This window comes from Podarcis bocagei (genome assembly GCF_964188305.1).
Source record: "Podarcis bocagei genome assembly, chromosome: 3".
Lineage (NCBI taxonomy): Eukaryota > Metazoa > Chordata > Lepidosauria > Squamata > Lacertidae > Podarcis > Podarcis bocagei.
In genome coordinates, this window is record NC_138127.1 from 8,233,955 (window position 1) to 8,259,309 (window position 25,355).

Sequence of the window (25,355 nt, forward strand, 5' to 3'; positions counted from 1 at the left end):
CGTATGGTTTCGGTTTATTTTTCTCTTGTCAGTTTCTTAAATCTTAGTTTCTAACAACTTCAAACTGAATTATTCCCAACTATCTATCTAACTCCCTAACAATTCCTCTTACTCTCTCACAATACCACTCGACCAACCCACTGCCTATTCCACCCTCTTCCTTCTCCAACACCCAAGCCTCAACTCCCAACTGACAAACCTCAACTCCCAAACCTCAACTGACTTTTCAAAACCTCCCACTCTATCTTTTACTCCCCCCTTGCATTCTCACTGGCCAATCACATCACACCCATTTTAACCCTTTCCTTGACCCATCCTAGGAGGCAAACGCCACAGCCATGATCACCATCAGCAGGGAAACTCACAACATCATGCCCCCCCCAAATTCATACCATGAGTTGTGCAAAGCAAGTACTATGAAATAGGGTGATAAAGGGCAGAAATATTTAGAGGGAAGCTGTGTGTTTATCTGCTGATTTTCCTCTTTTCCACTGCAACCTTTAAAGGCCAGCAACACGATCCCATGCTAATGTCAACCAATGAATCCAGTGTTTCAGGTAAATAAATAACAGTACTTGGTAAAAGTTGGAAACTGTTACAGATACAGGATCCTAGTTAGGAAATAACTTGGCAATTTTCTTCCCTCTTTTTTTTTTAATGAACTATTTGTTACAGGTAGAGAAGGAGTCATAGTCAGGAAATGTTGACAACCTCATTAAAAACACAAGAGCCACCACAGAGTCTCCAGAAAGAGAGAAGATTCATTGTGCGGCTGTATGGTTGTGTGTACTTTATGTATTGGGTTTTCTTTTTTCCCATTGCAACCTTTAAGGGCTAGGATTGTCAAACTCAATTGCGAATTCCCAGCCAGCCCTGCTTCTGCACCTTTAACAACCTTACAAATTGTAGAAATCAGCTGGGGTAATTGTACAGCATGTGAATCAATATGATACCTTGCTAAGGCTCACCTGCAACCTTCATTAAATATATTTAGGCACTAGGCAGAACCATTCCTCTTCTCCTAGATCTTTGACTCATTAAATAATCTCTGGTCTTTTAAACAGCATTTGTGTGGGGAAGGGTATTAGGTTTTTTGTTATGTATTTTTGTGTTTTTATATTGTAAACTGCCCTGTGATCCTCGGATGAACGTTTATAAATTTAATAAATGAACCAGGATTATAAGAGGACACAGCAGTAAAAGTTTGTGACCCCATTAAACAAGAGCCTTGTTCGGGGGGGGGGAGTTATGATTTCTAACCTTATTTCACTTAATAAACTATCCACTCAATGGGCATAAGTTAAGTTACTTGTGAATTCTTGCCTTTTTAAATAGAGTGCGATCTCATAATAAAGAGGATATTTCTTCCATTTAAATTTTCCTTTTCAATTTCAGGTTTGTTGGATGAGGAAGTTGTAGCCATAGCATCCTCAAAAGTAATGAAATTAAAACTAAATACCTGATAGGATACCGTACCGTATCAATATTGCCTAAATAATATTTATGTTGATGGTGTGGCCTTTAATAGCCATAGTTTTCAAGCATTTCGGAGCTTGAATGAAAATAGGAAGCCCTTAACTCAACATGTTGAACATGTCGTTTGTTTTAAAAAATTGCACATAGTCCTTTTTTGATTTAAGAAAGAAAACGAGGTTCTAGTATTCATATTTTGATAAAAGTGTCTTGAATGCAATATATAAAAACTGTCATGGGCAGGGGGGGGAATGGTACTCCACATTGTCACACACACAAAAATCACTTAATCTTTGTTGACTAACCAGATTATTTTCAAGCTATGCTTCCCCCCCCCCCCAAAAAAAAAGAAGTCTTGGTATAATGAATATTCTTTTCTGTAACCATTATTATATTCAAACTCTGTAACTTTGAGAAAAGATAGAAGTAAAGAGAAACACATACTATGTTTAAGTCAAGGACAGACTTAATTTAGCAGTCTTCATGAAGACTTTAACTTTTTGTGTTTTCCATACAGCCATCAAAGAGAAATCTTGCTTTGTCAGGAACCATTTTTTTTAAAAAAAGGCTATGGAAACAGAGTTCCATTTACTTCTGAAACTCCACTGGGCATGGCTATCAAGCACATACTAGCTAGATCCAAAGGGTTTTCCATGTGTCGAGGACTTTCCAAGGAACTCAGCTCCACCATGCCACATCAAAGCTCAGCTTTAAGTTCAGGAGGATTACGCTGGGGCAGTATTTGATTTGTGCACAGGGCTCCCACTGAAAGTAATGAGCCCTCTGCAAGCACTTGATCCACTAGGTGGATAGCTATTTAGCTATGGCTTGTGACGGTGGTGAGTGAGAGTTGCAAAATAACACTGGGCAATTGCAGGCTAGACCAGCAGTTATTTTCCACTCGTTTTTATGATAAATAATAACAGCATAACAAATAAAGAGAAAATAGGTATCTAATAGAACTGACATTGTACGTTATTGACCCAGGCTGGCAATAACAAAATCTGTTGTTATTGCAGGTGCCTTTGTTTGTGATCCCTGCAGAGAGAGTAAGCATAACCACCCTCCCCTGTTGTTTCTTTCTGATTTATCTAGAACTCTGAACAATTTGTTAATCACAGGATATTATTTAATCAGCAGGGCAAATAGTATGTGGGTGTTAAAAAGTATTTCTGAACAATACATAATTGAGCTGGGAGAAGCAAAGCAAAACAGAATAAAAAAGAGCTGAACTGGGTGGTTAATTTTTGTGTTAAGCTTTTTGCATGTTAGTGGCTGCTTCAAACACTCTCAGTTCCCTGCCCAGAAAGTACTTTCATGGAGGCAGGGTAGCTTGTAAAGTGTGAGGATCACATGTACATTGTGTGTGTGTGTGTGTGTGTGTGTGTGTGTGTGTGCAAGTGTAATACTTGCTTGGCATCTCAGCATGAGAACACAGTGATGATTTAATGATCATTATCTGTTATCTTCATGTGCAGAATCTGAATCTGATGTTTCAGGCACACTGGCGGAGGAAGAGGGGGCAGAGGGAGATCATCGCCCCCGGCACCACGATTCCGGTGGGGTGCCATTGTGGCTGCCCCTACCCCGCACTGGGCGCCACGCCCCCAGGACGTGCGCCATGACCCTGCCTGCTCTACGCCCCCCGGTGCCGGAGCACGAAGATCTGCCACTGGTCAGACAGATGGGCTGGCTTGTGTGGTAAACCCATTTGCAAAGGTGATGACCTGCAGGCTCTCAAGTAGTGATAGGATACACCACACTTGCAGCAGGTTGCCTGAGCCGTAAAGACGTTTGCTGTGCCTTGGAAGGTGGATTTCCACCTTGAGGAGATGTCAGCTGCTTCCTGCTGCAATGCTTCTTGAGCACATGTACTCTTTCTGTGGAAAGGCTCCCTTTCTCCATTTGTATGGCAAGTCTTTCAGGCATTTCCTTTGCGTGAGCATTGCACGCCTGGCACTTTGGCAAGAGTCATCTAAGACTCACGCGAAAAAAATATCTCAGGAGTGTTGCTACAACAGGAGTGTTGTATTTATTTCTACTCATGTCTTACTACCTTTGTTTGCAAAGTCATGACTGTGGAAGGTGGCATAAGCAAGTATGATGATATTCATCAGTACTTTCACCTTCCTTTTGGCATGTCTGTCAAAAACTACATTTTTTAAAGTTTATATTTTTTATACAACATAGTCTGTAATTGTCAAAGCTTGAGGTTACCAGCGTGTAGATTACTGTAGCTAAATTATCCCTGTCCAGATGGGATTGTAGTTGAGTTACAAGCCCAAGCTTCTTGGAAGCCACTCTGTGGCACTCATGCTTCCTGTGCCTCAGGTGACAGCAGTGGATCCAGCAGAACTCCCAAATATGAACCCATTCTTTCAGAAGAAGCATGACCCTAGATAGAACACACCACACACCATGCAGCCGATCTACTCAGTCCTAAACACACTAGGAACTCCGATTAAAAACAGTAGACTTGCTTCTGAAAAAATGTGCACTGGAGTGCACAATATGTTCTGTTCTTTCAAAGTTCCTGATATCAGAGATGGAAAATGGTACTGCATAAGTGGATGGGGTGCTTTCCTATCAGTGCTAGGCCTTGGTTTTCACATGCACGGCTCCAAACATGTCAAAGCCCCAAACAGATCAGGAGTGAGGAATCTGTGGCCCAGTGTGGTGTAGTGGTTAAGAGCGGTAGTCTCGTAATCTGGGGAACAAGGTTCGCGTCTCCGCACCTCCACATGCAGCTGCTAGGTGACCTTGGGCTAGTCACACTTCTTTGAAGTCTCTCAGCCCCACTCACCTCACAGAGTGTTTGTTGTGGGGGAGGAAGGGAAAGAAGAATGTTAGCCACTTTGAGACTCCTTTGGGTAGTGATAAAGCAGGATATCAAATCCAAACTCCTCTTAAGATATCATAGACTCCAACATCCATCAGTCCCAGCCAGTGGATAAGTGGACTTTATCTATCAGCTTGTAGAAGGCCACAGTTCTCAGTCCCTGGCTTAGGTTGTTCCCTACTGAAATATTTCTTATGAATTAATGTCCATTTAGCAGCAAGAAAGCCCCAACAATAACTTGCTAGCTACAGAAATAATTTGGGTGGGAATTGCAATAATCTGCCAGGCCACTGTTTCTTTTTAAGGCATTGCGGGAGAGGATGTGCTTTAAAGACTACTTATTTATGTAATAACTCATTTCTACAAAAGCAGTGTTCTTCACAGGGAAAACTTACTTTCCCCTCTCATAGAACAGGGTTGGTGATTTGATAAGGAATTGTAGGTGTCTGTAACTCAAATGCATCCAAATAATATTTATAGATGCCTCTGATCATATGTGGTCCTCTTAAACATTCCATTGGCAGCTTCAGACATTTATGCTTTCATTTAACCATATAAATGTCACTGGGACTGCCAATAAAGGCTGACAAATACTGAAAAGGTTGAATTGGTTCCATAACTCAAATTGTTTTCTGCTACTAATAGTTTTTTCAAGATTTTAGATGCGAGCATTTAACAATAAACAACTTGCATTTTGCAACTTTTAAAAGAACACAGTGCTTTCCTTGTATGCAGATATTAATGCTGCTTTGCAAAATGTTATTAGATAGAGATGTACATTTATTTATATTTCTTACTTTTTCACGCTCTGTTTAGCTATCCCTTCCATTAATTCAGAATAAGCTTGCAAAAACAGCACAGTAACAATTGGCAGGTGGCAATTAAGCAGCAAAATCATCACTAGTAGCTAGCTATCTACCCCTGTATCTCTGAAAGAAATAGTCTAAGGATTTAGACTTTGTTAGTCTAGCACTTTGCCCAATTGTATGTTCAGCTTTGGGTGATAAAGGTTGCAAGTTGCATTTTAATGACAAAAGTGTAATATCTGAACCACATGTAGAAGTTGAAGGGATAGACTTACCACAGAAAAAACAACTTAACAAAAAAACAAGAGCTGGTTCCACTTCGGTATGTGGTTTGAAATCTCCAAAGGACATACAAATCCACCATACCTTAGGTAGAAAAGTGTCTGAATTTTCAAGAAAAGCAGACATCGACCCAGAAACATGCAGGCGATCTGAGGTGGATATACGTAATATGACAGCTAATGAGAAATAAATGTATGAGTGATCCTCCTGAGTTTCCAAAGAAGGAAATTAAGAAAGCTGTGAAAAACACTGGAGGACGGTGGAAGCCTTGTTCACCTCTCATCAACACCTAAGGGAGGATTAGGGTTAAAACCATCTGATGATTTACATTTAAATTGGAATCTTAGACGCTTACTTTATCTGGCATCCAGACTGTAAAGTCTCTGGTTATGTTTCTTTTTCTTGGAAAGGCATTGTGGAAAAGCTGTTTTAAAGCTGATATTCTCTTGGCTAGGAAATTTGTGTCAGACACCCTCAACCCCCTTTAAATACAGCACACAAATGTATTTGCCTTCCCCACCACCACCCTTGTAGAGAGAAATATTTATACGTCCAACAAAAGTGAAGTTGCTCCCCCATGGAGCAGGGTGGGGAATGGGATCCTTCACATTGACAATTAGTGTGACAAAAAATAGCCTTTTCTTTGTAAAGGGACATTAAAAAAACCCAAACCCATCCACTTGCAAGGTTAAGCGGTTCAGTCTAGGAACAACTTTACCACCTGATTCTATTAAATGTATAAATTGTGCCTTGGAGAAAGGTTTATATGATATAAAAGATATACATGAACGGATATCACCCAAAGGAGTAGGAAGGCAGGGATGTAGATCTCATTTGAACATGCATGTCCAGAAATGGTCTAGAATCTTTTAGAAGGCAAAGAGTTCTGGGTCTGTTTATGTGCCCCATCAATAGAGACCTTTTCAAGACAGCCCCCTTTCTGAAGTTAGGCAGGGGACAGTGGTCGCTGAGATGAACTTTTGGGCCAGGCCACTTCAACTGTGCGAGTCTACCTGACATAGCTGCATCACCCAGGGCAGTTTTCAGCATTTTGTAATTGCTATACAGTAAAAAAAATAGTGTTGCACACCACACTCAATCTCCACAGCGGTGTGGGAGTTTATCTGCATTTCCTTTTGGAAATGAGGCACAGCAGAGACAGTGGTGTCTTTATGATATATGGTTTATTTACACATATATACAACCAGAGCCTGGGTGTGGGGAAGGGTCATCAGTGTTAAATTTCAAGAAGGTCTTGCCTTCTCCATAAGCACAGGATTCGATTCAAACAGCCACTAGTCATTTTTCTCTGCCTTCTGCACTCTGCTTGTCACATAACCTCGACTCGTTCAGCATCTGACCCCAACATTACTGTTGTAAACTCCTGGCTTTTATAACACAGGGAGAAGCTCTTTTTCCTTTGTTTCTTTAACACAAAAGGAACTGAGTCAGTGGCCTACAATGACTCATGCAACCTTTCACCGACATATGCCTATACAGTGGTACCTCGGGTTACATACGCTTCAGGTTACATACGCTTCAGGTTACAGACTCCGCTAACCCAGAAATAGTACCTTGGGTTAAGAACTTTGCTTCAGGATGAGAACAGAAATCGTGATCCGGTGGCGCGGTGGCAGCGGGAGGCCCCATTAGCTAAAGTGGTGCTTCAGGTTAAGAACAGTTTCAGGTTAAGAACAGACCTCCGGAATGAATTAAGTTCTTAACCCGAGGTACCGCTGTATATATAGAGTGGTCATTGATTGTGCGTAGTGTGGGTTGGTTGGTTGGTTGGTTGGTTGGTTGGTTGGTAGTTAGTTAGTTAGTTAGTTAGTTAGTTAGTTAGTTAGTTGGCTGAGTTTGGTGTGTGTAAAAACTGTCAGTTTTGGTTAGATAAGAAGACTTTTTAAGAATAAAAGCAGCAATACTCTACAAAGAGCCAGTGTGGTATAGTGGTTAAGAGCGGTAGACTCGTAATCTGGTGAACTGGGTTCATGTCTCCGCTCCTCCACATGCAGCTGCTGGGTGACCTTGGGCCAGTCACACTTCTCTGAAGTCTCTCAGCCCCACTCACCTCACAGAGTGGGGGAGGATGGGAAAGGAGAATGTTAGCCGCTTTGAGACTCCTTTGGGTAGTGATAAAGCGGGATATCAAATCCAAACTCTTCTTCTTCTTCTTTCTCAAGGACTCTCTTGTGCCAACTAGGGTCCAAGGACCAGGCAAAGGAGTCAAAGGAGGTCAGAGCCTTTTCTTTTTCAAACACTGACACAACCACAATAACAACTACCAGTTGTTGTTTTTTAATGCTCATTTTTATTGTGTAGCCTGTGTGATTGAGTTTCAAAATTCAATTCATTTGAATTGTATTCAAGATTCCTGTCCAGGAGTCTGACTTATCCTTTATGTTTTGGTGAAACCCTGTGAATCACATTCACTTGTTTTTACATTATAATGTGAATGTTATGAAACAGCTAAATTCACCTATAGATGCTAAACATGGGGATTTCCATATTACTCAGCATTCAGATATTGAAGGTGGTCGTAGAGCACAACCCACTGATCTTAAAAAGCTACTCACTGGAAGATAATCCATCTGTGCTTTCTATTTCTTCTTACACTATCTCAAGGGGCAGAAGCATATTGGAAGATCTTGTCTAAGGCCAGTACATTTGTCAAGGATTTTGTAGCCATATACACCATCAATTCAAGTTTCCTGACTTTGGATGCATCAACTGCACTTACTAGAGATATTAAAAATGCATAGTGTCTCCTTTTGCTCTGAAGTTTGCCTGTAATCAGAAGCTGATCTAGGTTTTCTGTATAATTCATAACTCAAAAAGTAAAAATCCTTCCTTTGGCTTCTACTACGCATTGTGATGTTTTTCTGCCTTCTGTGAGGTGATTCTTGGTGCTACTACGAATTTGTTCTGCCACACTATGTCTGGGATCACTTTTCACATTGCAATTTTAAGAGCAGTCTTTCCCATATCTGTTTATATTAAAGAATTACAGTGGTACCTCGGGTTACAGACGCTTCAGGTTACAGACTCCGCTAACCCAGAAATAGTACCTCAGGTTAAGAACTTTGCTTCAGGATGAGAACAGAAATTGCACGGTGGCGGCGTGGCGGCAGTGGGAGGCCCCATTAACTAAAGTGGTACCTCAGGTTAAGAACAATTTCAGGTTAAGAACGGACCTGCAGAACAAATTAAATTCTTAACCTGGGGTACCACTGTAATTAAAGAAGTTGAGAAACAATTGTATGGTTGTTCAAAGTGAGACCCCAAAAGAATGGGTTTGTCTTACGTTACCTCAATATCATTGGAAAAACAGTACAGTACCATCACCACTTCTTCCTTCACTACTGATGAAAGCATGGGGTCCTTTGAGAAGGCAGGGTAGATATATATATGTATTTAATAAACATAATTAAATGCCGTACCACCTGAGAGAAACAAAAAGTTATGCAGCCCCACTCTCAGACTGCAAAAGAAAAAAAGGGGATTCTGCTGATTTTCTCAGTGATAGGAGAAATTCTAGGAATTTTGAGGTGTTGGGGGGCTTACTGGGAAACGGGCAGTGGGACTGCCTTTTTAAGCAACATTTTTTCTTAGAATACTATTTCTGTGTACCTCTGAAGAGTAGGTTATTATACATTTTTATAGAATTAAATAAATCTTTTGTCTGTGGAAAGCAGCCCTGTTATTTACAGCGACAAAACCTGATTGGCATGCGTATTCTCTTGATCTTGTAAACCTTCCTTCATGTGAACTTACAGACTTGCCAATCCCCCCCCCCACCAAAAAAAAGCTTTCCCCGGCTTTCCCCCTCCTGAATGGCTTCGCAACAGATGTCTGGAATGACTGGGCCACAGAATAAATCTTGATGAGTATCCCACTGGTGTTGCACCAATTCCATTTTGGCTCCGTTGCCATTTATGGTTGTGTCCACAGAATAAAACTGAAGTGTATCTATTAAGAAGTTGTAGTGGCATAAGGCAGCAATCAAGGGAGACAAAATTTGGGCAGAAATGGGTTGCGGGAGCCCTACAAGGAAGAAAATAGACTTTGTTCTGATTTTGGCTGTGTTAAAGTTCTTGTTTTCTTTAGAAACCGTTTAGAACAGCAGTATGTCAAACCATTCAGGAGCAGCTTGGCACAAGTCTGAAGACTATCAGGCACAAACAAAGAAAGCAATTTAATATCAAACTAGAATCCATCAATTTAATCCAATATACGTTATTTACGATGAGTAATTCTGTAAAGAGTGAAGTCAGTGTTGAAACCTTGTAGCTGTTTTTTGGCAGAGGACAAATTATGCATGGGGAGACTTTGAAGGTGATTCATGACGCTTAATGAGCCTATGTGTAGAATTTCCCAGAATCTGTGGCATCAGAAAGTTGTGTGGGGAGCATAATCTGCCAACAAGCAAGTATATATAACTTTTTTTTCAGAATGTTGGATTGCAAACAAAAATGCATTAATAAAAATGCTTCTTAAATGGGCATACCGTTGGAGATGTGAATTTCTCCAGAATTCACAAGGAACTGCACAACGCTGACAAATATCTTTATGAGCATTGAAAAAAAATTGAACTGCTGTTTATAACAGTGTGTGTAAAACTCACTAATGGCAAAAGGGCTCACTCAGGTATAACTGAGGAGGATTGCAAATATTCAAGAATGTTATTGTGCCTCCTCTTGAATAAGTCAAATTTATGCCACAATTAAAAGCTGAGAATCTATACTCTCTAAGCATGTTCTTACTGCAGCGATGGGAAACCTCTGACCCACAAACATCATTAGACCCTTGCAATTTTATTTGCTTTGTCTTGAGCTTTAAATTGCACAATTTTAACTCTTGCTTGTGTTTTATATGCTTAGTTGTGTTTTTAATATGTACGGTACACAGATTGCAACCGAAGGTCGCCAGTGCAAATAAATATCTCTCTGACATGAGGTCCAGCAGGGATCCTAATTTGGCCCCAAAATGCCATTTCCCCCAGGCTACACACATGTGATTGTACCTAATGTCATATATGACATCAAACAAGGTTAATACTTGCTCCATTCCATCCCATTTTTGTGGATTTTAAAAAATAAAACCTGGGGGGAAACTGTGCATTTAAATTCTACAAGTTTGTATACAGTCTTCCCCTGAAATATGCATTTTGCATGTTTTTAATGCATTTCTCCCTAGAATACACATTTTTGTATGCACATGCAGCTGTAAAAATGCATGTATGTGTAGTTTTTCTTGTACAGCACTGGCATTACAAAATTCAGAGAAGTGCATACTCCTCTTAATAGCTGCATCCTGAGCTGCATATCAGTCCAGAAGTGGCAAAATAGGTTGGTTCATTTTAAAGTGCAGACTGAACAAATTTCTCTTTCATCTAATAATAATAATAATAATAATAATAATAATAATAATAATAATAATAATAATAGCAGCAGCATTTAGGCAGTGTATTTCCACATGCAGTGTCTTTGCAGTGTACAATCCAGTTCCATCTATAATTTTCCCTTGTGCTCATTAATAGAAGATGCTTTGCTCTCCATTCCCATTTTATAGCTTTAAAATCCGCTTTTTTTGCCAGCACTGTTGTCCCTAAGACAGTTTCATGCCCTCCCTTCCCTTTCTGGCCGTGTTATTTGGAGCTGATTTTGTAGGACATAAACTTTGTAGAGAACAGGAACAATAAGCAGGGAAATAGGTGTCCAGGGGGGAAAAGCACATTGACTGTTGTTTACTTCCTGCATGTTTTATTTCACAGCTGTTTGATCACAATAAACAAGAGGTGAGGATGTCGATATAAGCAGGAATAACAATGCAAGCAGGCAGAACTCGCACAGGTTGAGTGTGGAACCTGCCTCCATAATCACCATTGAATGCAAAATCATGGAATGTTTGGAAGGGAGTAATATTGTCTTGCACATCAGTTCTGATATATTATGCTTATGGGTGGTCTAACCATTTTAGACCCATATGCACATCTAGATTTTTGAGTGAGTGACATGGATGTCACCTCTCTGGTTTCGTCTTTTGAGACCCACCACCCACCCACCTGAAATACAGAGAGTGAGTGCATGTGTAGAAGTTGGATCCAATGGAATTGAGCTGGTCCTTGAAAAACACTTGCAGCGAAAAGAAGTGGGAAAGGATGTCATTCTCACAACTCCCTCCCAAGGAATGAAAGGTATCTGCCCCTAGGGGACTGTGGGATGGGGGCATTTGTGGGTGCCAAAGGAAGACTTCAAGGGCACCAAGCACCCATGGGCATCACATTTGTGACCCCTGTATTAGCTGGACTGGGTTGAGATTAGTATGTTCCTGCTACCGAAATAGTTTTACTTAACATGAAGGGGAAAAGTGAATATAAGACTTTGTTTCCTTGACCTCACACAATTTCTGGATCTCCCTACACCTTATCCCCACTAAAATTTAATATCCTGTACCTCCTAGCTTCTGTTTAGACAGTAAGACAGTCATCACTGCTGCTTAAGCAATTTACATGAAGGCATAAATGCAGTGGAAAATGCCAATGTTTCATTTCTTTTTTCCCTTACTTCTCCCCCTTTGTAATTGTTCTGTGAGTTGAATGGTGTATTAATAAGTATTATGGAGCATTATATTTAAAAGTAATTCCAGGCAAACATGCTGATGTTTCTTATAAAACTATTTCACATTTGTAATTTAATAATTATAATTATAAAGTGCTAAGTGTAAGCATTTTTTTACTCTTGGGTAAGCATATTATGATAATTCCCTATAATAAAAAACCCCAATGCTAGAAGACAGGCACATCTTAAAAATACTATCAATTAAAGTGACTTTATAAAACCCAATTGATCTAATTTGCAGTATAATAGGGATTATGATTTCCACACATGTAAATATTTATGAATACTGAACTGCAGACTACACACAAATAAAGTAAACCTTACAAATGAGAATAAGACTATTATTCTAAACATTATTAATGTGCTTTCCATATTCTTAATTGATTTTTAAATTAATCTATAAACTTCCAGAAACTTTGGAATGAAATATTGCTTTCAGTCTTGGGGATAAAAACACACTAATGGGATTTTCCCTCCCAGAAAAACAATTCTATTTCTTTGTCACGTATCGTTGCGCACTTTAGGGGTTGAGTTTTATGCTCGCTACAGTGTTTTTATTTACTTCTCAGATTTTGATCTCCAGTAAGTGTCATGTCATGTGCTATCATCACTTTTCAACTCAAATTCTTTTTACTGCAATCCAACACGAGTCCTTGCAACTTTGTTTGCTAATCCAACATCCTGCTCTCACAGTGGCCAAGCAGATGCCAGTGGGAATCCTGCAAGTAAAATCCAAGCACAAAAGCAGTCTTCCCTGGAAGCACACTGTCTCTGACAGTGGAGGCAGAACATAATCTCTAAAAAACGAAAAGCACAGACGCCCTGGAAAAGACCCTGATGTTGGGAAAGATTGAGGGCACAAGGAGAAGGGGGCGACAGAGGACGAGATGGTTGGACAGTGTTCTCGAAGCTACCAGCATGAGTTTGACCAAACTGTGGGAGGTTGTGGAAGACAGGAGTGCCTGGCGTGCTCTGGTCCATGGGGTCACGAAGAGTCGGACACGACTAAACAACAACACAGATCATAAAGGCACTTGAGACTGATTGGAAGGGCAATCACCTGCCCTGTTGTGTCTTCCTTACCTCCCCCTTCCAGCCTGCTCTGGCAGGGCAGTGTGAGGAGGGCGCAAGAGGCACGCACCCTTCAAATCAGTTGGATCAAACTGATTGGAAGGGTCCTTGCCTGTGCGGCTGCATCCTCCTCCCCACTCCCCAGTGCGCCTGTGTGTGCCCGCCCCCCGGGTGCCATGAAGGCACATTCAGGCCACTGCTCACTGATGTTCATTAATGGTTGTTTTGGGTCTGCTCTTCGGATTCTTTGAGTGGTGTTGTTGCAACATGGCACAATATAGGTCAATCATAATATGGTATGATTATGGCTGGGATCCAGAGTGGCTAATACGCATGTCTAAAGCACACGCTAGATGCCATTGTTTTCCCTTGGGTGCTGCAACAGGAAGAAAGACATAAAAAGCTCTGGAGGATGGACAGAAGGCTCGACGCACATTTTTGTATCCCAGTCTCTGTCTCTTCCTGAAGTGACCTGACCATCAGATACCTGCAGAAGGGAGACCTGTTCAGCTCAGAACATCATAGGTGACAAGTTTGCCCTTTCTACACATTTTGCATCTTATTTTAATGTAGGGATTTAAACATAATCCTTCAATACGTGGCATCTATCATAAAACAGCAGGGTTGGGTGGGTCTCAAGTAGAAAGGATGACCTTCCTTCTGCAGAATTTGGTTCTGGGGATATGTGGCATAATGACTCAGTGAAGAAGCCTGCAAAAGGAGATGCCATTTTGTCACTCTTCATCCTCTGTAAAATAATTTATACTCCCCTATCTGTCTATGATGGGTATAATTTCCTGACGGTTCAATTTCCATGAAGTCTGTTACTATGTATTAGTCAGAGAACTATAAGTCAGGCATGGATGGTGATGTAAAGCTGATTTTCACATTAAGCAAAGGTCACATTTTTCCTAGAGGCAAGGGTCTTCTCTCTGAAAATCATTTATCAGGAGGTGTTTTCACATTTCATACAAATGATTCTGAATCTGCCAGACTTGAAATGGGATATTTCCTGGTTTGACAGCTGATGCTTCTTATGGTGAATATATCCAGGTTGTGAAGGAGGAAAGGTCCCAAGTCCCAGCATGGCTTCCCTCTCTCTGAGCAGTCCTTCTATTCCTCTTGGCTGTAATACATATGCTTCCAGCTGTGGCCCAATACATTCCTTAGAAAACATCCAGCTTCCTCTGTGGTCTTAATCTAGGTTTATTTCGTGGTTCCTCCTGCAACTTCCCATTTCCCTGCTACTTCTTCTCCTTTTATCCTGAACCTAGCCCAGTTTGGCTGTATTAAGCTTGGATTATATCCCGTCTTTTAGCTGGGTCTGCCAATGAAGTACAGTTGTACCTCTGGTTACGAACTTAATTCGTTCCAGAGGTCCGTTCTTAACCTGAAACCTTTCTTAATCTGAGGTACCACTTTAGCTAATGGGGCCTCCTGCTGCCGGCGGCGGCATGCGATTTCTGTTCTCATCCTGAGGTAAAGTTCTTAACCCAAGGTACTACTTCCGGGTTAGCGGAGTCTGTAACCTGAAGTGTTTGTAACTCGAGGTACCACTGTAATGCTCTTGTGGATACTCCACACATTCTGCTGTCCCTAAGTTTGACAGCCTGTGGCATTCTGTTGACAAAAATCTGTCTGGAGTGTTGCAACCAAAGATCCAATTTGGCACTGTCACCAGAGTGTCAGAGGTTATGACTAGGATCCAAAGAGTTTGGAATTGCTCTGTAGGATTTCCTTTATACATCAGACTCCTATGCCATATCACAAGTACCTTTGAAACCCAATGGGATTGCGTTCCCAGTCATTGATACCCCTGCTTTTTCCTTGAGACTGCATCCATTCTCAGTGGATAGACAGCTGACCCTTCATACCATGCTCTGTCCATTTACTGTTTCATCTTTTGTAAACTACTTTGAGGGATTTTTTTAACAATCAAGCAGTGTATAAATTTAAACAAACAAACAAGCATAAGAGAGAGAACTGCAACACAGCAACAATTACCCTTCCCTTCTATAGACAGCTGTAGATGTTTCCAGATAGCTGAGAAATTAGTCTCCAGCTTGCTTTCAGATGAGTTCTGCCTTTTAGAGGTTATTTGTTTACAAGAGAGCTACAAGTGGTGTTTGCAGTGTGTGTGTGGGGGGGGGGGGTGTATGTGTAATGTGAAGGAAATTGGATGTGGATATAGATTGCTCAAATTTGCCTGACAAAGAGAGAAGATTAATAGATGAAAATAAATGGAAATCAATTGGTTTTACATATTGTATTTCTTTGACCACAAAGCGAAGAAATTGCCTTGTAATTTGCTGAGCTATGGAAAACCTGAGCCAATTTTTAATGGTATATACAACTTGAGGTTCTAGAGCTTGTTTTTTTTAGTTCGTAGCTCTTCATTACCACATACATTTGTCAAATGCAGATTTACTGATAAATGCATTGACTCTCTTTATATAGTTTTAATTCTAAAAGGATCTGCCTATTACTTAATGTGATCCTGCTATACTTTGAATTGTTAGCCTCTTTTCCCGGTTCAGTGTTGAGAAAACAAGTTTTGCAGGGTTGGTTCACGCGTTCCCCTACTCAATGTGGAGGGAGTCTGAGAGAATACTGGCTGAGTGCTTTAATCCTCTCTTTTTTCCTTTACAATTAAATAAATAAATAAATCTTGAAATACATTGTGCATATTTCTAAACAATGCAATAAATGTATTATTGAAAAATAGCTTAGCACACTGTTTGAACACGAGCACTTTATTTCTAAAATGCCCTTCAAACATTTTCTTCCATTTATGCTTTCCTTTGACACCTAGATAACCATGGTAACCTGGAAAGATTGTGACTTGACAATAGTGAGAAATGCTTAATCCTGAATGGTGTTAGACCTGGAGTACCAATTTGTATGACATGCTCTAACTGGGTTTTTGAATAGAGATCCCATTGTTGGAGCTATGTGCTCCTAGGGAACACCGCCACCCTGCTGGCAGGGAATGAAGTAATAATATCTGTTTACAGGGAACCTGCGTTGACATAAATCATTATGGAAAGGTATTACAGAAAGGAAATGAAGGCACTGTGGTTCATAGAAGCTCGCCAGTTTTGGTTGCACCCCACCATAATCTATATCCACTGTTGAAGGCAGTAAGCCTCTGAATGCCAGTTGATGGGACAGTGCTGTGCTTTGAGGCTTTCCATAGGCATATGGTAGTCTGCTATGGAATCAGGATGCTGGCCTTTGTAGGACTTTAGCCTGGTATAGCTGGCTCTTCTTATGTTTTTATGGATAATGCCCCCCCTGACAGTTTAGCACAGTGGGAGGGATTCAGCTAATGAGTCTCATCAGTTAAAGTCCTGCACAACAACTTCTGCCAGTGCAGCAGGTCTTTCTTCACTCTGCCCCACAACCCCCTGGGCTCCGAAGATCCACAGAAATTAGCTGAGAGAATTGGTTGAGAGAAACTCTGGAACTGTGCATGTGGGGAGGGGTTTTTTTTGCCAAAATGCTTGCCCTTATGGAATGGTAATTTTAGTGTGATGTTGGAATTCCTCCCCATATCCTCCCAGTATAGCTTCATTTTATATTTATTTTTTTTAAAAAAGATTATTGAGCACTGCTTTGAAACTGCTATGTTAAGCAGTATATAAATTGTTGAAATAAATGAAATCCCCCATCACAGATAGCTGGGTAGCTTATTATTTTTAGTTGCCTGTTCACTTTTTCTGCTCCCTTCTACAGAGGAGTGAGGATGAGGGTTTGTTTGTTTTTTAACCTCAACAAGCAAACAAACTGGGCATAATTTATTGAGGCCATACAAAGCTTGAGTAGAACAGTGTTTCCCAACCACTGTTCCGTGGCACACTAGTGTGCCGCGAGATGTTGCCTGGTGTGCCGCGAGATGTTGCCTGGTGGGAGGCGGGCAAGTCGGGCGGCGAGAGGCGGGGCGGCGGCGGCGAGGAGAGGCCGCCCAGTGCGGGGCTCTCGCCGTCTGCCTGCCTGGCTGCTTGCGAGCTCGGCGGGCAGCGCCTCCGTCCACAGCGCCCGCCTCGCGGCTCTCATTCCCTGCCCCTGCCAAAGCTCACCCAGCCAAGCCGCACTCTCCTTCCTGCCTCGCTTTGCTGCCTCCTCCCCCCCCCCCACCCCCAAAGCTTGGAGGTTCCCCGGCAAGGGGGAGGGAAAAAATTGAAACTTACACTTTCGTGCGTCCCTCCCGGCGTGACGCTGCGCGCTGACGTCACGGGGCTGTAATGGTGGTGTGCCTCGAGATTTTTTTCATCAAACAAGTGTGCCTTTGCCCAAAAAAGGTTGGGAAACACTGGAGTAGAAGACACCTTTCCTCCCTCTTCTGCTACTCTCTCTTTTGTACCAGCAACACAAGGTTTAATTTTTCTTTTCTGGTTTTGATCCTTTTACATTGTACTGTTTGGGGGTTGGTCCTCTTGGCTATTACAGATGAAATACTATTTCGAGATTTTTGTGGTGTGGTCTTGAATTGTATTTTATTGTATGTCCGGGGAGATTCTTTTTTCCTTGAATTGTGGTTTACAAATTCATTAAGCAAATAACTAAGTATTTGAGCTGCACTGGCATTTGTTCTGGCAGTACTTTCCTTCATAGCAGAGAGATTCAAGGGCCGACTAAAATGTGTCTTAGCCATGTAGAAATAAAAGGAGACAATCCGAGTCAACTATCTAAATAAAGAGTGCTTCTTCTCTCCAGCTCTTTTTTATAAGCACATACTAAGCATGCTGATGTTTACTACATTTTTCCAAAATAGACTATTCTGAGAGTAGTCAAGCATAGGTGATAAATGTGTGCTATTTTCATTAACATGAAAATTTATGTATTATTTATTGCAGGGTTGTTGTTGTTTTTTAAAACAAGAAAGAGCTGTGTTCATGTTATGAAAAAAGCAAGCTGGACAGCTCCTTAGAAAGCAGCAGGATGAGGCTCATCCTCTTTTCAAGCCTGCCAGGAAATTACTCTTTTTATTTTTGCCAAGGAGAAAGAAAGGCATGGTAGGGAAATGTGCATTACAGTATTGAGAGCTTTCTTCCGGTTTCTGTAAGTGTTAGGGCTGGTTGTAAAGAGAACAGATTATACACACTCTGTTGTCTCCGCGTAAAACTGGCTGCTGGCTTTCAAATTTAAACAGGTCCCAAGGTGAAAGTTCAGTTCTGCCATGCATGTTCAGTGTTCAGTTGCTGCAACCTCAAGTGACGGCTGTGTGAGAAAAAACAATACAAAAACCATCACATAGGCAGGGCTTTTACATCAGTTTTCAGAGTCTGAAACACACTGGCTACAGTTCTGAGAGTTAGCTTTACCTATAGCGTCTTCTAATCAATGAGTCTTATGCTACTGATTTCAAAAGAACTTAAACACTACTGGTGTGTGCATGGTTCTCTGAACAGTGGATGATCCCTTTCAGCAGAGAGTGTTTAAACATTTAAGGCAAGGTATGATTCAGCACCAACCCCAATGAATCCTGGCTCAGATTGAGCCTTGTAAATATTAGCAGTAAACCAAATATCTTTATGCCACTGTTTTGTGCCTTTGTACTTTGCAATGTGGATAAGTAAATCATTTACCTAAAAGCAGTGTTTTCTTCTGGAACAATGACGGCAGTAATTTCACTTAATCAAATTCTTTCTTTTTACATTATGCAGCAACTAGATGCATACAGTTCAAATTGTGTAGGCTTGACAAGGCAGTCTTTATGCTGAGTGATTGTAGAGATCTGCTCCACCCTTGCAGTACAGACTTGTGTGCGATGTGAAGAGCTCCCTCAAATGAGCATGAATTCAATGTAACTTGCTATTTGTGCTCTTTCAAACTAACGAATGTCAAGAATAGGAAAGGAGACCTAGGAATCAATAAACAAACCATATCTTGCATACCAGTTACATTAACATTTAACTTACAAGGGTTTTCTTTTCTTTTCGCCCACCCCCTTCGTATGCTAATCCAGGTGACTGTATTGCTTTGTCTAATAAATTGCTGTTGCTATTGATTCCCCCCCCCCTTGAAGCTTTGTAACTTGCAAAGTGATACAGCAGAACATCAGACATGGCTGCTGCCAAACACTTTTGATCTCATTTGTAGCCCAGGCCCTTTGCCTGTCACAACAAGCTGAGAAGCCAACACTTATTATTAATGGCCACAATATGCCTGGGTCAGTTGGCAGGCCCTTCCTATGATGACCATCTGAATACTGACCCACTCAGCTGCAGAACTGAGTCTTAAGCCTAATCAGCTGGTCTGCAGCAGTATTCTGCCAGCTACTTTTGTTGTTTTGCCTTCAGGCACTTTGGGGATTCGCTGCAGAAGAACTTGCCTGCTGAGCACTGGAATTGAGGAGCATGTGTTGGAAGTAATAATTGCCTGTGAGTTAAAACATGGCTCTTTGACAGTAAAAGTCCAGCTTTTGTGTACTGATATCTACCAACACTACCACCAAAATTTTCTGCCATGTCGCAAATACATTAAAAGATACTCTCAATTTGTATAACCTGCGAAAATGCAAATAATTCCAATTTGTATTTTTCAACATAGATTAAAATCTTTTAAATATGGTGTTCAGCCTTACATAATTATGGTGTGTGCATCTGTGTATATTTATATCCATATCTCTATCTATCTATTGAGAGTGCACAGTACTAATTCCAGGAATATTGCTTCCTGTTCGGCACTGTCCCTTCCGCAGAAATGAACTTTGCGGGGAGGAAGAATTCTTAGCAAACTTTACTGGCCCAGATGAGAAATTCCCCCCTTCATGCTTTTGTTATGGCATCAGATACCATCGCTATATCCCTCAAAGGTATCAAGGAAGTTGAATTAATATAAGTTTTTCTTCAGTGTTTCAATATCTGATGCTACAGGCATTGTAGCACTGGCAGAAAGGAGTTAAGGGCAATGTAAGGATCTGGATGTGGTTCACTTTCCTCTTTTGATTGGGTGAGAAAAATTGGCATCCGTTTTGTGGCATGGACTACAAATACAAAAATATTGCTTGCCACATACTCTGTTGGCTCCTCCTCAGTTAAGGTTCTGTTCCTGGGAATTGCTGCTTTGCTGTCTTGCTGTCTTGCTGCTGCAGGGGATTAGCTGTGGGAGGAGCTTATCAGAGTTTGTAGGGCAGCAGTTGAAGAAGGAGCAAAAAGGGTTTTCTTGTGTGTGTGTGTTTCTTGTGGCTGATTAGCTCTTTTCCCTGTGTAAAGGTCAGAGGGGGCAGGGTTTCTGTTGAGGCAGGGGATTAGCTGTGGGAGGAGCTTATCAGAGTTTGTAGGGCAGCGGCGCGCGCCTAGCGGCGTGCGCAGTTATATCCATCTTTTAGATTTAGGGGAGCTAGTCTCAAACGTTTGTTGGGGGAGACCTAGGTGTTTTTTTTTGTGGGCGAAGTTATTTGTCCTGTCTTCAAGCTTTTTATGATGGAGGACCTCTGTAGCCACCCCCAACAACACGATCTCAAGATGGAAGGGGAGGGAACAGCTGCAGTCGCCTGCGATTCCTGCGCAATGTTTGCCATCTTGCCAAAGGTTGCAGGCAGCTTCACCTGCAGCAATTGCATGTTGATTGCCCTTTTAAAAGACAAAGTCCAGCAACTGGAGGAACGTGTAGCTACGCTCCAAAGAATTAGAGAGCTGGAGCTCTTCTTGGAAGCAACAGAGCACACCGTCCCCACCAAGGAGGAGACAGGGGACTCCCCTGAGAAGGAGGCTAGTTCATCAACACAGGAGCCAGATATATGGAGAAACGTGACTCAAAGAAGTAGGAGGCCCAGGGTTCACTCTGATTGTTTAGAAATACACAATCGCTTTGAGGTCCTCTCCCCTAGCATGGAAGACGAAGAGCAGACTCCATTTGAGGATCTCTCCCTCATTACAGTCGATCAGGTATATGAAGACGAGCAGCAAAGTCAGTCCTCAGGGAATGTGCAGGCGACCTTGGAACGGACAGCTCACGGAAGAACCCCGACCAAACCCAAGAGGAGGCGTGTAGTGGTGATAGGGGATTCCCTACTGAGGGGAACAGAAGCAGTGATCTGTGGGCCTGACAAGATGTCTCGGGAAGTGTGCTGTCTCCCCGGGGCTAAGATCCAAGATGTAACTGAACGACTGCAAGGAATCATAAAACCCACTGACAAATACCCCTTCCTCTTGGTTCATGTGGGAACCAATGACACTGCAAGCAATAGCCTCCAGAAGATCAAAAGAGACTACGAGGCTCTCGGCAGGAAATTGAAGCAACTAAATGCACAAATTGTCATCTCGTCTGTCCTCCCAGTTGAACGACGTGGCCCAGGGAGAGAGGGGAAAATAGTGGAAGTGAACAGCTGGCTTCGCAAATGGTGTAAACAGGAACGGTTTGGATTCTTAGATCACGGACTGCAGTTTCTTGAAGATGGACTTCTGGCAAGTGATGGGCTGCACCTCACAACGGTTGGGAGGAATGTTTTTGCCAAAAATCTCAGAAACCTCATCAGGAGGGCTTTAAACTGACTAATGTGGGGGAGGGAGACAGTGCTCCTGAAGGTAGGAGTCTATCAATTAATGAAGATGATCATCCAAATGTCATAGACCAAATGGAGCAAACAGCACGCGGACCTAGTGGTGGGAGGAAAAAATCCTTAAATAAGAGACACGGGGGAATGATTAATGGACTTCAATGTCTGTACACTAATGTGCAAAGCATGGGAAATAAACAAGATGAGCTTGAGCTCTTGGTACAGCAAACTAAATATGACATAATAGGCATCACTGAAACCTGGTGGGATAAGTCCCACGATTGGAATGTAATAATGGGGGGATACAATCTATTTCAGAGAAACAGACCAGACAAGAAAGGAGGAGGAGTGGCGTTATATGTCAGGGATGTGTATACCTGTGAAGAGATCCAAGATTTAGAACCTCAAAGCCAATGTGAGAGCATTTGGGTCAAAATTAAGGGAGAGAAGAATAACAGAGACCTCATTGTGGGAGTTTACTATAGATCCCCAAGCCAAACGGAGGACATAGATGATGCCTTCCTGGAACAGATGGCCAAGCATGCAAAAGGAAGGGAGATAGTAGTAATGGGGGACTTCAATTACCCGGATATTTGTTGGACGTCAAACTCAGCCAAGAGCATAAGGTCAAACAGATTCCTCACTGGCCTTGCAGACAACTTCATTGTCCAGAAAGTGGGAGAAGCAACAAGAGGAACAGCCATTTTAGATCTGGTCCTAACCAATGTTGATGACCTGGTTAGTGGGGTAGAAGTGGAAGGATCATTAGGCGCGAGTGATCATGCTCTTCTGAAGTTTACTATACAGCGGAAAGGAGCAGCCAAGCATACTAGGACTCAATTTCTTGACGTTAAGAAAGCCGACTTCATAAAACTTAGGGAAGTGCTGGGTGAGATCCCATGGACAGCAATACTAAAAGGAAAGGGAGTTCATGATGGCTGGGAGTTTGTTAAGAGGGAGATAGTAAAAGCACAACGTCAGGCAATACCAATGAGACGGAAACATGGAAGGTGCCTAAAGAAGCCAGGGTGGCTATCTAAAGAACTTTTAACTGAATTAAGATTAAAAAAGGATGTGTACAAAAAATGGAAAAGGGGGGAAACCACCAAAGAGGAATTCAAACAAATAGCCAGCACAAAGTCTGACACAAAGTCAGAAAAGCTAAAGCACAGAATGAACTCAGGCTTGCTAGAGAGGTTAAAAGCAACAAAAAAGGCTTTTATGGGTATGTTCGTAGCAAAAGGAAGAACAAAGAAACAGTGGGGTCACTCAGAGGAGAAGATGGTGAAATGCAAACAGGGGACACAGAAAGGGCTGAACTCCTCAATGCCTTCTTTGCCTCAGTCTTCTCCGATAAAGAAAACAATGCCCGACCTGAAGAATTTGGAGCAAATGATTCAGCAAAGGAAACACAGCCCAGAATAACTAAGGAGACAGTACAAGAATATTTGGCTAGTTTAGATGTATTCAAGTCTCCAGGGCCAGATGAACTGCATCCAAGAGTATTAAAAGAACTGGCAGATGTGATCTCAGAACCACTGGCAGTCATCTTCGAGAAATCCTGGAGAACAGGCGAAGTCCCGGCAGACTGGAGGAGGGCAAATGTTGTCCCTATTTTCAAAAAGGGGAATAGAGAGGACCCAAATAATTACCGCCCAGTCAGTCTGACATCAATAGCAGGGAAGATTCTGGAGCAGATCATTAAGCAAACAGTCTGTGAGCACCTAGAAAGGAATGCTGTGATCACCAATAGTCAGCATGGATTTCTGAAAAATAAGTCATGTCAGACTAACCTGATCTCATTTTTTGACAGAATTACAAGCCTGGTAGATGAAGGGAACTCAGTGGATATAGCCTACCTTGATTTCAGTAAGGCATTTGACAAGGTGCCCCATGATATTCTTGTAAAGAAGCTGGTAAAATGCGGTCTTGACTCTGCTACCACTCAGTGGATTTGTAACTGGCTGACTGACCGAACCCAAAGGGTGCTCATCAATGGTTCCTCTTCATCCTGGAGAAGAGTGACTAGTGGGGTGCCACAGGGTTCTGTCTTGGGCCCGGTCTTATTTAACATCTTTATCAACGACTTGGATGATGGACTCAAGGGCATCCTGATCAAATTTGCAGATGACACCAAACTGGGAGGGGTGGCTAACACCCCAGAGGACAGGATCACACTTCAAAACGACCTTGACAGATTAGAGAACTGGGCAAAAACAAACAAGATGAACTTTAACAGGGAGAAATGTATAGTATTGCACTTGGGCAAAAAAAATGAGAGGCACAAATACAAGATGGGTGACACCTGGCTTGAGAGCAGTACATGTGAAAAGGATCTAGGAGTCTTGGTTGACCACAAACTTGACATGAGCCAACAGTGTGACGCGGCAGCTAAAAAAGCCAATGCAATTCTGGGCTGCATCAATAGGAGTATAGCATCTAGATCAAGGGAAGTAATAGTGCCACTGTACTCTGCTCTGGTCAGACCACACCTGGAGTACTGTGTCCAGTTCTGGGCACCACAATTCAAGAAGGACACTGACAAACTGGAACGTGTCCAGAGGAGGGCAACCAAAATGGTCAAAGGCCTGGAAACAATGCCTTATGAGGAACGGCTAAGGGAGCTGGGCATGTTTAGCCTGGAGAAGAGGAGGTTAAGGGGTGATATGATAGCCATGTTCAAATATATAAAAGGATGTCACATAGAGGAGGGAGAAAGGTTGTTTTCTGCTGCTCCAGAGAAGCGGACACGGAGCAATGGATCCAAACTACAAGAAAGAAGATTCCACCTAAACATTAGGAAGAACTTCCTGACAGTAAGAGCTGTTCGACAGTGGAATTTGCTGCCAAGGAGTGTGGTGGAGTCTCCTACTTTGGAGGTCTTTAAGCAGAGGCTTGACAACCATATGTCAGGAGTGCTCTGATGGTGTTTCCTGCTTGGCAGGGGGTTGTACTCGATGGCCCATGTAGTCTCTTCCAACTCTATGATTCTATGATTCTATGATTCTATAAGTAGTAGTAAACTAAAATGCCAAGTTCATTTCAAGGTCTATTACAAACATTGATCTACTTCTCTTTGCCTCACCCCCATTTACTTTTTGGCAGTAAGAGAGAGAGAAATCATGGTTAGGAAATGTGGATTTTAAGCTTCTGCAAGAATGTTGCAGAAAACCCTAGTAAACTGCAGTCTTGAAAAGTTCTTCTGATTAAAGCATCATTGCCATTTTGATTGTCATGTACTTTTAATTGTCATGTAAGTTTTCCGTGATGTAAGAATTGTCACAATCAGTGAGCATTTCAATTGATAGGGCTCTAGGAGATTTGTACCAATAAAATTCTGCTTGCTTGACAATTTTCCATTTATCTGGAATGAAAGCAGAGAAAGGATGTGAACTTCAGTTTGGTGTCAAGAGCAGATTGCTGATGTGAATTAATTGCCCACAGCATTTTGATGACTGTCTTTGCCAGGGAGAACAATTGGAAATTCTTCTACGTCAAAAAACATGCTTCCAAAGTTCCCACCCACCAATAGAGACAAATGATGTTTCAGCTAAAACACTTCAGAAGCACATTTTTTGATACAGAATTTGCACCTGTCAACCCAAGAAAGAAAACTCACCTAGCTAATGGTCAAATTGTTACTTTACTTTTCTCTTCACCAGATGTTGCTTTGCCTCCTTGACTTCCCTTTCTGTCTATCCGGCCATTTGTATGGCTCCTTTACTGGCACAATGAGATTGATAATAGGCTTTTTGTACATA

The 25,355-nt window shown here is 41.8% G+C and overlaps 1 protein-coding gene and 1 long non-coding RNA gene across 2 annotated transcripts in view; both read left to right on the forward strand.

Annotated features, from left to right (window-relative positions):
- Positions 1-25,355, forward strand: part of CSMD1 (CUB and Sushi multiple domains 1) — a 998,673-nt gene that overhangs the window by 545,099 nt on the left and 428,219 nt on the right. The window lies entirely within an intron of this gene.
- LOC308584478 lies at positions 420-2,966 on the forward strand. Its single transcript, XR_014006813.1, has 3 exons — positions 420-557; positions 676-2,522; positions 2,952-2,966. It is a non-coding gene; the product is annotated as an uncharacterized lncRNA (long non-coding RNA).